Source organism: Sceloporus undulatus, chromosome 2 (assembly GCF_019175285.1).
Source record: "Sceloporus undulatus isolate JIND9_A2432 ecotype Alabama chromosome 2, SceUnd_v1.1, whole genome shotgun sequence".
NCBI classification, from domain to species: Eukaryota; Metazoa; Chordata; class Lepidosauria; order Squamata; family Phrynosomatidae; genus Sceloporus; species Sceloporus undulatus.
The window spans coordinates 89898641-89912553 of record NC_056523.1 but is presented as its reverse complement, the minus strand read 5'-3'; positions in this window follow the sequence as shown (position 1 = coordinate 89912553).

The following is a 13913-nucleotide window of genomic DNA, read 5'->3' as shown; positions in this document are numbered from 1 at the left end:
GTCAGAAAAGCTAAAGCACAGAATGAGCTCAGGCTTGCTAGAAAGGTTAAGAACATTAAAAAGGGTTTTTTGTTTGTTTGTTATATTTGTAGCAAAAGGATGAAGAAGGATATGGTAGGGCGATTGCATGGTGAAGATGGCAAAATGATAACAGGGGACAGCAAAAAGACAGAACTACTTAACACTTACTTTGCCTCCATCTTCTCACAAAAGGAAAAGAGTGCTCAATCTGAGGAAAATGGAGCAGATGATGCAGTAGGGGAAATACAGCAGAGAATAAGTAAAGAGCTAGTGCAGGAATAGCTGGTTAATCTAAATGAATTTAAGTCTCCGGGGCCAGAGGAACTATATCCAGGGGTGTTTTTAAAAACTGGCAGACGTAACCTCAGAGCCACTGGCAATAATCTTGGAGAATTCCTGGAGAACAGGAGATGTCCTAGTGGATTGGAGGAGAGCAAATTTTATCCCCATCTTCAAAAAGAGAAAAAAAGAGGACACAAAGAATTACCACCCAGTTAGTCTGACATCAATACCAGGAAAGATTCTAGAACAGACCATTAAATGGAAAATCTGCAAGCATTTAGAAAAGAATGCCATATTCGCAAAAATCAACATGGGTTTCTGAAAAACAAGTCATGCTAGACTAATCTTATCTCTTTTAAAAATAAAATTACCAGCTTGGTAGATGAAGCATATCTTGATTTCACTAAGGCCTTTGACAAGGTCCCCCATTTTATTCTTACAAACAAATTAGTAAAATGTTAGGTGGATTTGCAATTGGTTGACTGGCTGGACCCAAAGGGTGCTCAGCAATGGCTCCTTTTCATCCTGGAGAGAAGTGAGCAGTGGGGTCCCTCAGGGGTCTATCCTGGGCCCAGTGCTATTCAACATCTTTATCAATGACTTGGACAAAAGAACAGAGGGCAGGGTTAGCAAATTTCAAGATTACACCAAATTAGGTGGAGTAGCTAATACCCCAGAGGAGATCAAAATTCAAAACTCAAAATTACTGGAATAGATTAGAAAGCAGGAACAAAATTAACAAAATGAAAGTCAGCAGGGAGAAATGTAAGGTTTTGTTGCACTTAGATTAAAAGAAGAAGAAGAGGAGGAGGAGGAGGAGGAGGAGGAGGGAAAGAAAGGAAAAGAAAGCAAAAAAAAAAAAAAAAAGAAATGCATAGATTTAGGATGGGGGACACCTGTCTTAACAACAGTACAGTGGGGCCTTAGTATCCATGGACTTGCCATCCATGTATTTAAACATCCGCAGGCAGCAAGCTCCTGTTGTCCCGAGTGGTGGCATGTGCAGTCACACCACCAGTGGGGACAATGGAACTTGAGCATCCACAGATTTTGGTATCTGCGGGGGTGGGTGGGTCCGGAACGGATCCCCTGTCAATACTGAGGTCTCACTGTACATGAGTCAACAGTGTGATGTAGCAGCTAAAAAAGCCAATGTGATTCCAGTCTGCATCAATTGAAGTATAGTGTGTAGATCAAGGGAAGAAATAGTTCTATCCTGTTTTGATCAGGTGTCACCTGGAATAGAGCATCCGGTTCTGGGCACCACAATTCAAGAAGGATGTTGACAAGTTGGAGTATGTCAGAGGAGGGTGACTAAAATGGTGAAGAGTCTGGAAATCATGCCATATGAAGACAGACTTAGGGAGCTGGGTATGTTTAGCCTGGAGAAGAGATGGTTAAGAGGTGGTATGATAGCCCTGTTTAAATATTGGAAGGGGTGTCATAGGGAGGATGGAGCCAGCTTGTTTTCTGCTGCTCCAGAGAATAGGACCAAGAACAATGGATGCAAGCTACAGGAAAAGAGATTTCACTTCAACATCAGGAGGAACTTTTTGACAGTAAGGGCTGTTTGACAGTAGAACATACTCCCTCGAAGTGTAGTGGGGTCTATTCTGCTTTGGTCAGGCCTCACCTGGAATACTGTATTCAGTCCTGGGCACCACAATTCAAGGAGGATATTGACAAGTCGGAGCGTGTCCAGAGGAGGGTGACCAAAATGGTGAAGGGTCTGGAAACCAGGCCATATGAGGAGTGACTTAGGGAGCTGTGTATGTTTAGCCTGGAGAAGAGAAGGATAAGAAGTGATATGATAGCCCTGTTTAAATATTTGAAAGCATGCCATATTGAGGATGGAACAAGCTTGTTTTCTGCTGTTCCATAGACTAGGATACAGAGTGATGGATGCAAACTACAGGAAAAGAGACTCCACCTCAAGATTGGGTAAAATGGTAAGAGCTGATTGACAATGGAACACACTCCCTTGGAGAGTGATGGAGCCTCCTTCTTTGAAGATTTTTAAATACAGTCCACCCTTCCCTTATGTGGGGGATTGGTTCCAGACTCCCCGTCCATTTAAGGGGAATTCCATGTATGCTTGAGCCCTATTTAAATTAATGGGGCTTGTGCATGCGGTGGTGCGGCAGCGCATGCACACTATTACCCATTATGGGGTGCACCACCCCTTTTCCCAGTGCGGCTTTCAGCGTATGCTGGAAGCCATGTAAGGTGCACCCATGTATGACGCGGGTGCACTGTAGAACCATCTGTCAGGGATGTATTGCTTGTGTGTTGCTGCATGGCAGGGGGCTGGACATGATGACCCTTGCAGTCTCTTTGAACTCTATGATTCTATTTAATTATTCTAAGGCATAACCTGTGCTCAGGACAAGAGGTTATTGTTATGACAGAATATCGAGAAATTGAATGGTTTCCAGTTGGCAAGGGGGTTAAACAAGGCTATTTATAATCTTTATAACTTGTATGCTGATTATATCATATAGGATTCTATTCCGAAGAAGGAAGTGTGAAAATTGGGGGAAGGAACATCAACAATTTTAGATATGCAGAAGATACCATGATACTAGTAAAATATAGTAAGAACTTGGAAGAAAGTCAATGAAGAAAGTGCAAAGGCAGGTTTACTGCTGAATATTAAGAAACCAAAAATAATGATCACAGATATATAAATTTAAAGTAAACAGTGAAGACATCAAGATAGTCAAAAGTCTCCTATACTTTGGTTCAGTAATTAACCAAAATGGGGGCTGTAGTAAAAAAAAAAAATCAGAAGACAAGGATTTGGAAGGGCAGCTGTGAAGGAACTAGACAAGATCCTCAAGTGTAGGTCAGAATTGTCCATGCCAATCCATTTCCCATTTCTATGTATGGTTGTGAAAGCTGGACAATGAAGAAAGATGGTAAGAAGAAAAGAAACGTATTTGAAATGTGGTACTGGAGAAGAGTTCTGTGGATACCCTAGACTGCTAAAAAGACAAATAATGGGCCCTAGAGCAAATCAAGCCTGTACTCTTCCTAGAAGCCAAGATGGCTAAACTGGACAAAACATGAGAAGCCGTGACTCACTTGAAAAGATAGTAAAGCTTGGTGGAAGGCAGCAGGAAACGAGGAAGACCACATTACAGATGTATCCACTCAATCAATGAAGCCACAGACCTGAGTTTGCAAGACCTGAGCAGGGCTGTTGATATGGAGGTCACCATAAGTGGAAATTGGTATGGTAACAGTTAACAACAACAACAACAACAGGACTATACAGTTTGGTAGATTTTCTGTACATATCCCCCTCCTCAGTAACAGTCAGAAGAAAAGTGTTTGATCTGATGCAAGTGACTCTGGTTGTAAATGCCCTAAAGGCACCAGCTCCAGTCTGATCTTGGAAGCTAAGCAGGGCCACTACTGGTTACTACTTGTATAGGAGACCTCCAATGAATACCAAACAAACAAAAAAACAAACAAACTTCATTTATATACTGCTTCATACCACCTAAGCAGTGTCTAAGCAGTTTACAATTGTAACCAGGTGTTGTAGACTACACTTCAGATGAAGAAATGGGTAAAAGCACCTCTGACTATTCCATGACTTAAAAAACCCTGTGAAATCCATGGGGCTGCCATAAATTGGCAGACAATTTTAAGGCTCACCACAAATGCATATAAGTGACTCTGAAGTTTGATTTATTACATGGATTCCTACTGCCCCACCTACATTTCACATCCCTGTCTAACAGCTAATCTCATTTTGGGGTGAAAAAAGTGTGTTACAGAGAACAAATGGAGTTCTTTGGGGGATTTACCTACATCTGGATTAAATCTAGACACACCAAGTCAATGCCTGTATGTCAGGTAAAGGATTAGAGGAAGGATTTCAGCTTTCATCCACGTAGATTAATCTTGATCCTGACTGCTGGTCTCAACTTCAATTTAAAACAGTGAAATCATACAGTTGAGATTAACTTTGTTTGTCCTATGGAATATATTTTTCTTTATAAATATTTTGACGGGAGAGTAGAAACAAAACATTTGATTCCTGAGCCATAGTTACAACCAGTTTCATTTCTTTCTGGCCTGTGCAGGTACTCTCATGGCCTCCTGTCAAGACAATCTTTCCAATACAAGAAATATATGTAGAAGTGGAGAGTCCTTTTCCTCTTCTTACTGGTAAATTTGCCAACTTTAGCAATAGCAATAGCAAGTACATTTCTATACCATTTATCAATGCAATTAAGCACTCCCTAAGCAGTTTACAAAGTGTAAACTAATTGCCCCCAACAAGCTGGGTACTCATTTTAGCAACCTCGGAAGGATGCAAGCCTGAGTCGAGCTTGAGCCCTTTTGCTGGTATTGAGCTTGCAACCTTATGGATTGTGAGTGAGTGGCTGCAGTACAGGCATTTAACCACTGCCCCATCAGGGCTCCTTTAAAACTGGTTGTGCTCCTATTCTTGAAAGAAACCTATCATGCTCAAGTTTTGCTCATGGCAATTTTGGTACTTACTGGCCCTTGAGGAAAACACAAAATCCATAACTGGGCAATAGCTTTTATTGTCCTTCAGATGGAAGAAGCTCTCTTTCCTCTGGGGCTGTAACGATTTCATCCAGGCACTAGGTAAAAATCACCATATGACCTCAGTTGGCTTTTTTACCTAGTGCATCGTTCTAAAATTAATTTCCAGCTTTGCTTATATAAAGACTGTCATGTTTGTCTCTACCTCTGTTCTGCTGACTCAGGAACCTGTGTGTTTTGCCCAGGGCAATGGACAGATTTGAGTTACAACCAGCCATCAGTTCTATGTCCAACTATGCATTGCTAGGTTGTAACCTGATGCCTACACACCTTCATGATTCATTTACTTATTCAGCCTCCATCTTGAGTATGAGTTTAACATCTGGCCTAATTTTTTGGGGGGGGGGGTTCTTTTCCATCTGCCTAGTCTGCAAAGAGTTCAAGAGAACTCAAACTTTCTTGGTATCTTGGTTGCTCCTCATAAATATGGTTTGAGTATGGATTCTAGTTATTGCAGGCATTGGTTTTTCCAGGACACAAGGCATAACTCACTTGTAACCATTTTCTTTATTTCTGACAGAGGTTAAAGCTGAGAAGTAATACTATCCTGGGTGGGATGGGGATACTCACAGTTCTTCATCATAATAAGCCTATGTTTTTCTGGGGATCTTTTGCAGACAGCTTTTCAAGAGCATCCCCCCTCCCCCACTATGCCCTATGTTCATTCATGCCACCCGCATGCCTCTATTTGCTGAAAGATTTGTGAGATGTAATGCATCTGAGACAAAGAACTTTCAAACACATTTTAATTATTACTTTCAAGGCATGAAAAGCCTGAACAAATCAGAAAACAAGTTCAGCCTGCTTTGGTTTGGGGATTTTTTTTGTACAGCTCTGTCTCTTCACATTTACATAGTTCCCAGATTTTTATTGATCTTGTATCTGCTGTTATTGTTTGTGTATCTCTATGGATGAGCACTGTGCATTGATTTGGATTTGGTAACTGAGATGAAGACATATGGGTGGCATCATGTTAGAGACACAAACAGGCATAAAACCAATTTATGCCTGCCTCTGTCCTCTCTTTTTTTCTTGTGGCAATCAGAATTCTCTTTCTTCCTTGTGCAGTGACCACTATACCTCCTTAGCCATTTAGTGGCCAATGGAAAGTGAGGAATGGCTGAGAAATATCTGGCTATTTCTCTACAGCCAGATACATGACCATAAAGGCACTCACTGAGACCTCCAGAAGTCCTGGAAAAAGACGTCATCATTGTATGTCTGGCAACACTCAAATAGTGGCTGTGTAGCAGGGCACAGGAGGATGGTAAATCCTGTAGGAGGGGAGAGGGGAGACGTTTTATAGTTCTACCACTTTAACAATCTACCTCCCAGTGCAGGATCTTGGCCATCCTGGAACCATCTTACTTATACGTTTCACTGCTAAACTTTGTGTCCTCAACAGAATATTTCTGTGGGCATATAAAGTAAAGCACAACTTTACAACAGGGGGTTATTTCCCCACTTCCGACTGGGAGATAAGATCCTTCTCTTTCAGAAATGAAGAAATGTGTGGCCCTCCTTATATTGCTGGACTTCAGCTTCAACTTTCATCATCCCTTACTCCTGAGTATGCTGTCTGGGGCTGATGGAATTTGCCATCCAATAACATCTGGAAGGCTATGTGTTCTCCTATTCCATTTTAAATAAACTTGTGCAATTAAAGTAAAATGGGAAATGAGAAAATTCCAGGTAACTGAAAGAAGGAACAAGATGTTAAATAAATAAATAAATAAATAAATAAATGTTCGTTCAGTTTGGCTGTAGTCAAGCAACATGATCATCTAATGAACTCTGGCTTATTAGGTATAAGCCATGTTCTAGTTCATGGTACCCTATTACTCCTACTTGCAACAGGACAGGCTAAACTTAATAAGTGTTTTGTTCTAATGGGAATACTGTACTTTCTTTTCTCTGGATTTATTTTCTCCCAGCATGCCAGAGAAAGAATCCAAGACTTGTTTTAGGCTTGTTGGAAGGGAAGGGGACACGTTTGCATTCAGACAACACATGAAAGTGGCAGTGATCAGATGATATGCTGCAAGTGGAAGCCATTGGGGAATGCACATGCTCACACTCATAACCAATATGCTTAGGCCCCCATAGTTTGTTGACTTATCATGTGGTCTTGTCATTTTATGCATGTGTTTAATTTTCTGAAAGTTTGTTCCCTCTATCATAAGGTAAAAGAATCTATTTGGCTCTTATTGAAATGCTTTTCCTGTTGCAATTTCTGACAGCAACCTTCCTAAGAGATTCTGTCTATGAAGGAGCCGAGAGTTTCATACAGGATAGAGGCAGACCCAGATCTCAAAATGGGAAGAAAAAAAATGTTGCTTTTCTTTTAATGCTTTTGTTCCCAGTCACCTTATGAACATGGGGGGCAATGACCTTCTCGTTAAAAATGGTTGCTGTCTGTACCACACTCTGTTGTGGCTTGATCACACATGTCTCTAAATTCATCTGTGAAATGTTGGAGGGTTGATTGACTGGAATGATTCACTTAATAATCACCTTGGGTTGATCAACTCGAGGGCAGTTAACAACAACAAACAGCAACATTTAAAAATAACTGTTAGAGAGTTCTAGCCTGCTTCCCTGGCCCACAGGACAGAATTCAAAGTACTTCTACATAGGATGAAGCCACAGAAGCAAAAATGGTATAAAACTATAGTCAGGGCTCTGTATCCACAATTTCTGTACCACAGATTCAACCATCCACAACTTGAATGTGTGTGCATGCGTGTGTGCATCTGTGTGTATACCAAAATTCCAAAAAGCAAACCTTGATTTTATGTCTGGGGTCTAGCAACAATATCAGATTTGTATCTGTTGCTGGAGTTCAGACATGTGGGTGAGAAAGATGGAAAAATGCAAATCTAATCTAATTTTGCAATTCTTTTATTATTTTTTTGAGAAAGAAAATCTAGCATGAAAGGTGAAAACCTCCATAACAAATAGATATATAGAGGCTTTGTGTTTTTAAAAGAAATTATATTCAATGTTTTGGTTCCCATTTAAGCTCAGTAGAGTCTTTGTGATGTATTTGTTCATTCATCTAGGAACAGATACATCATACAGATTCTGCTGATCACACAGCTTGTTCCTAATGTTTTTGCATTTTGGATTGTACTGACTGGAAGTGAGTTTGTGGGTTATATTCCCCATGCTATATGTGCATCAAAGGCTGAGGTTGTACGCACAGCTTTACTTATTTGATAGTAGCCCCACCATTCTATCTGAAAAGTGTAGGGTTGTTTCCCCCTTCCAAAAAGGTGTATTTGACTACAGGCTCAGGATTTTATCACATCAGCCCTCTGTACCACCAAAATACTGCTAGTTTAAGAATGGAAGCATACTGGTTTGGCATCATGTATTATCACACTTTTTTCTCCAATAGTACTTTGACAACTCATGGTTATGCAATCTCGCTTCTGCCCAGCCTTTATAACCATGCCTTCCTGCCTATGTCCTACCCTTTCAGTATCTTTCGGCGGTTGTTGTTGCTGTTGTTATTATTACCACAACTGGAAATGTGGTGACATAAAAAACATTTAAAAAAAGTAAAACCAAGGGGAAGAAGTACAGAATGATCCCACTCATATCACACGACTGTCTGAGAAGTGGAACTGTAGCAGAAAGGACCTATGAAATGGAAATTCATAGTAGAAAAGCAGAGCAATTGGGAGGCATCGACAAAAACCTGTAAATGAAAAGGAGCACTCCAGCAATGGATGGAACGCAAAGAAGCAGCAGGACAGTCACAGCATCATGTGATAAGTATAGGCTAAACACATTTTTATACTGTTGAAATTCCGACTTCTAACCTCATGTGATAAAGTCCTCAGTCACTTTCTCTCTGTTTACAGAGGCTGATCCTTAGAATTCCATTAGTCCATTTCTCTGACATGATGTTGCTTATGTGAGACACCTGAATGATCTCTTAAATGCCTGAGAAAATAAATATGATGTATCCCTCATACCTCCTCTTCTGGAACCAGAAATGAAGTCAGCAAAGAAGACTGTTATACTGCAAGTATCAGAAGACTTAAGTAATATCTTCTGTGAACTTCTTTCAAAAATGATTTGTGAAAATAATATACTAGTTATGGCACTTGTTATTGTTGGTTAAGAAAACCTATTATTCACAGGTGTATGCAGTGCCAGGTAATGTGGTACAGTGGTTTGAGCATTGGATTATGACTCTGGAGAATGGAATTTGATTCCTCATTCAGCCCTGAAAACATGATCTTAAGTGAGTCTGAGCCCTGAAAACTCTATTAAAGGGTTGCCTTGAAGGCACACAACCAAGTATGTGGTGCAACCCCGTTGCTTTTAATTAGGTAAAAAAGTAAAATTAATTTTTAAAATCGTGCTCTTGGAAAGAAAATTTGAAACAGAAAAGCAACAGCTTAGCTGATGTTATGGAAAATATTTCCAGCTTTTATCTAATGGTTATGCAATCTTTTGTGGTCAAAATTCAGCTCTGGGCCACACCCAACCTACATTTTTGGCCAGCAAAGCAACACCTTATCCAGACTAGTCTCAACTTTAGACTGTGTATGGATGTGGTGGTGGTGGTGGGAACAGAACCACGCCTGCTGGCATAATTTCTGAGTATGAAACTGAAGTTGTGAATGGTCTACATGTACAGAGCTGTAAGTCAGTAGACTCTGTATGTGCATTTAAGAATCTTAGCCTGAATAGTTGTAGAGTCCCAACTAGAGTTTGTTATCATTGGCCTGTTACAGACAGCCAAAATAAAGCTGCTTCGAGTCACAGTCGAGGTATGGTGTTTCAATGATGCATGCATCCTAAGAGTCCAGAATTCGCACCAAAGCCACGCTCCAGCCCTAAGGACTGGAGCGTGGCTTTGGTGTGGCTTCTGGACTCTTAGGATGCATGCATCATTGAAACACCATACCTCCACTGTGACTCAAAGCAGCTTTATTTTGGCTGTCTGTAACAGGCCATCGTTATTTGCCACTAAGTCAGATTCAACCTATGGTGATCCTATGAATGAGGGACCTCCATGACCCATGGTCATCAACAGTCATGCTCAGGTCTTATAAAACCAGGGACCTTTTATTGAATCCATCTATAATTCCTCTTTTCCTATTCTCTCCCAGATTACCAAGCATTATTGTCTTTTCCAGTGAATCTTGACATCTCATACACTTGACCAAAGTACAACAGCCTCAAGTTTAGTCATCTTGTCTTCCAGGGAGAGTTCATGGTTGATTTGTTTTATGACCCATTCATTTTTCTTTTTAGCAGTCCACTGTGTCTGCAGAATTGTGTCCAGCACCAGAATTGGTGTCTTATTTATTTACTTGATTCATATCCTACCTTTCTCCTAAAATAGGGACCAAAGCTGTTAGGAAGTGGGAATTTTCACACATCAAGAAAAACAGAATTCAACTCTAGTATTTCATATATTATCAGTGGCTAGAATGGGAGGAGGGTTTGGTGATCTCTACTGTCAAAGGCTTTGCTATAGTCAATAAAGCTCATTCTCAAGGCTTGGGGATGGAGGATTCATGGTAAAAATTCACTGTGACATAATGTTTAAAGCTGGGGAGTCCTGTCTATATTAGCTATCCACTGTTCACTTCATGCTGCAATGACACTCCTCAGAAAGAGAAGAACGTACCTGAGAGAAATGTGTAAACTGAATCCTGATCTATGGAAGGGCGGTATAAAAATAATAAATTTATTATTTATTTATTATTATGTGAACAAGAACATTGTCTGTCAGTTTAGGAAAGAAAGAAACAAGAGGGAACTTGTTAGCAAACAAAAAGGAATGAAAACTTGTGTGTGTTGCATTTATTTATAACGTAGGTAAATAAGGGGTGAAAAGAAATGTTTGCTTTTTTTCTAGGAAAGAAAAAGAACAAACATTTTTGAAAGCACGGTTTGGGGTTGTTTATTCTTGATTGGCATGAGATAGCGATAGACCAATTTCTGCTTGGGTCAAAATAATTTCATAGACTTTCTTTCCTCCTTTTCTGCTTCCTCTTTCAGTTTGTTTAGATTCATTGCACTTGAAGTTCAGCAAGATGTTCCTTAGGGTGTTTTAAAAAAATGGATCAGACAGTAGTAGGGTGGCTATTCTTCCTGACACATCCTGTGTTCCTGTGCATATTTACTCAAAAGTAAAGTTTCACAGAATTTTGTGTATGCAAGGGAAGATAATTTCTGCTTTAGGCCCTTGGCAGAAAGCATGTCCTCCCTTTCTGCAGGGAACTTTGGTGCTCCTTGCCTTTTGCAGAGTCTATTGGGCTGTGCCCACACATGTTAAAGTTGCAGCCAGAGGCTAAACACAAGGGAAGCCAGTCACAGTTTGAGCATTCCCTGCCCAAACGGAAAAAGGTTTTACTCTGAAGAGTGGCTGGGGGTAGTTAAGCATGGCTGTCAAAGACATCTATGTATTAGTGTATTAGCAGATAGGTAGCTTTACCTGGTAGAGCAGCTGTTCTCTCTCAGAGTGTCAGACCTATGGGGATTTCCTCTCCAATGCACCTCTCCCCCCCTCCCGTGTGTGTGTGTGTGTGTGTGTGTGTGTGTGTGTGTGTGTGTGTATGAGAGAGAGAGAAAGAGAAAGATGGGGAGAAGGAATGGAATTAATCCTGTTCTATATTACAGCAGTGGGAGTGGCTTCCACATTAGTGGAATGGTGAACTGATTCCAGATTTTAGAGCAAGCTGTAAAGGAGTTACACAAAGGGATTAACCTTATCTCCCAAACAGCTTCAGTGCCTTGGAGAACTCTTTTAAAGTTTGGACTAAAACTGGGAGCAGCTACACTATGCCACATTTGAGCCACTAGTTACCACTGCTGTAGTACACTTGGCGCATCCAATCCAACTCAGCACCTCCACAACCACTGCAACTGCCTAGAACTGCTTGCCATTGGTGATTTTGTTTTGGTGCTTCAGAATAATAAGATTTGTGAAATAGTTTCTGACTTGCTGCCTCTCCTCGCTCTTCTCCAGCCTTGCTGGATCACATCCCAAAGCTCATCTTATCCTACCCAGCACTCAGTTTCCCATAGTGACCAATCACATGACTACAACTAAGCATGCAAGCTGGACTTTAGCCCTTAATCTTTTTTCCCCCACTGGTCCCCAGTAAGGTCTATGCAGTGGTATCTGCCTCTGAATACACTTTCCTCAGAGTCATCCTGACTATGGGTGCATCTACATTGACAGGAAAATCCAGTTTACCTTCAAGTTACCCTGATTTACAGTGACTATTGAGGGGAGTTTGGGAGAACTGTCCACCTAATTCTCTCTTTTGAACACATTCTGGTCTGAGAAATCACAGTATGCTGTGGCTACTCCAGGATTTGTCATGTGTTGTGACCAGGCAGCACCTGGCTACAAGGGGAAGAGAGCTATGGTTTTCCTCCTCAATGTCCAGCCACTTACTGATGTTCTAAGAGAGTGAGGTCACTTTCCTTGTCTAGCTTCAGAACTGCAGTTGGACTGCTTTGTGATTGAAAAGGGCTAGTATATCACCATATAGTATTTTGCAGCCTGAAAAGGGCTAATATATCACAGTATAATACCTTGCACAAAGTTACAAAGTTACATTTACTAACATCATCAAACAGAGAGGCTATTTTTAATCTCCTTGTGGCTGGTCCCTTGCCTTTGATCTGGTGTAAAAGCAGAGGTCATTACAGTTATTTTTCTGGACTTCAACTCCCAAACTTCCCCAGCCATTACAAGCAGTGGACATGTTGGCTGGAAGATTTTGGTAGCTGTCATCCAAAAAGGATCTTTTACCAGCTCTGCAAGAGACTGAGACATTTAACCCCATAGAAACATTTTTGAGAACCATCTTCCATGACTGATGTGGGCAGTTTTTTTCAGAAAAGACTAACTTTTTGAATCTCTCTCTCCAGCCAGTAACTTAGTTAGTAACATATATTCTGAACTTTTACTGACACCTTGTGGACATTTTTACGAAATAAAAAGCCTGCTTGCATTGTATTGTTCCCTTGCATAGACGGGAGAAAAGGAGGCATTGTTTAGTAGTAAAGCACTTGTTTGATGTATCCAGAAAAAATAGTTTTAATTTCATTTTGCGAATAACAGGAGGGAAATCTCATTTTCTCCCTGTCTCTCTTTCGTGTTCTTTCTGACATATTCACTAATCTCATCACTGTAACTCTGGAATTGTAGGGCCATTTGTTTGTCTACTTAGGTTCATATCACAACAAAAGTTTGGGCAATGACAGAGACAAATTACATACTCTTCAACATTTCACAGATGAAAACCAAGACATATGAACATCAGTGCGTATTTAAGATTTCAAAAGTTATTTAATTAGGAAGAACACGCCAGCTAGCAGAGGCTGCAGTGGTTTATTTTTGCCTGAGACTCCTGGGAAGAGCAAGACTCCAATCCCTTTTCCCTTCCTACCCCACTGAGTTAATTAGAATTCATTTTGCAGCAATGGAAATAAGACGAAGGACAAAGAGGGAAAGTGAGAGGAGGAGACAGAAACAGGAGCATTTTATATGAAATTGAAAAAGTGGAATGACAGAGATTGGGATTGCCAAATTGGGACAGTTAGAGAGTATGAAATTATGAGGTGTTGTAGAAGTGGTGTCGACACAAGTTCTCTCTACTTTGAAAACAAAGGCTTTGCAATGCAGCAAGTGTGTATTAAAACCACTTCTGCTACACTTTAGTACTCCAAATGTTTTTGGAATACAAACCCCAGCACCCCAACCAATTTAGCCAATGATGAAGAATTTTGAGGGCTTCAAGCCCAGAAACATCTGCAGTCAGCCTTGAATGTGCCTATGATGCTTGCCTAGAGAAGTGGTAAAAATGGCACAAAAGCAATAATAGGTGTCAAGAAACAACACATTTCTGCATGGTAGGGGGTTGAACTGGATGGCCGTGGTCTCTTCCAATTCTTTCATTCTATGATTCTATGATTAACTGTATGGCACAAACTGGCACAAACCCCCAGTCTGGAAGAGCTCAAAGAACTCAACAAACTATTAA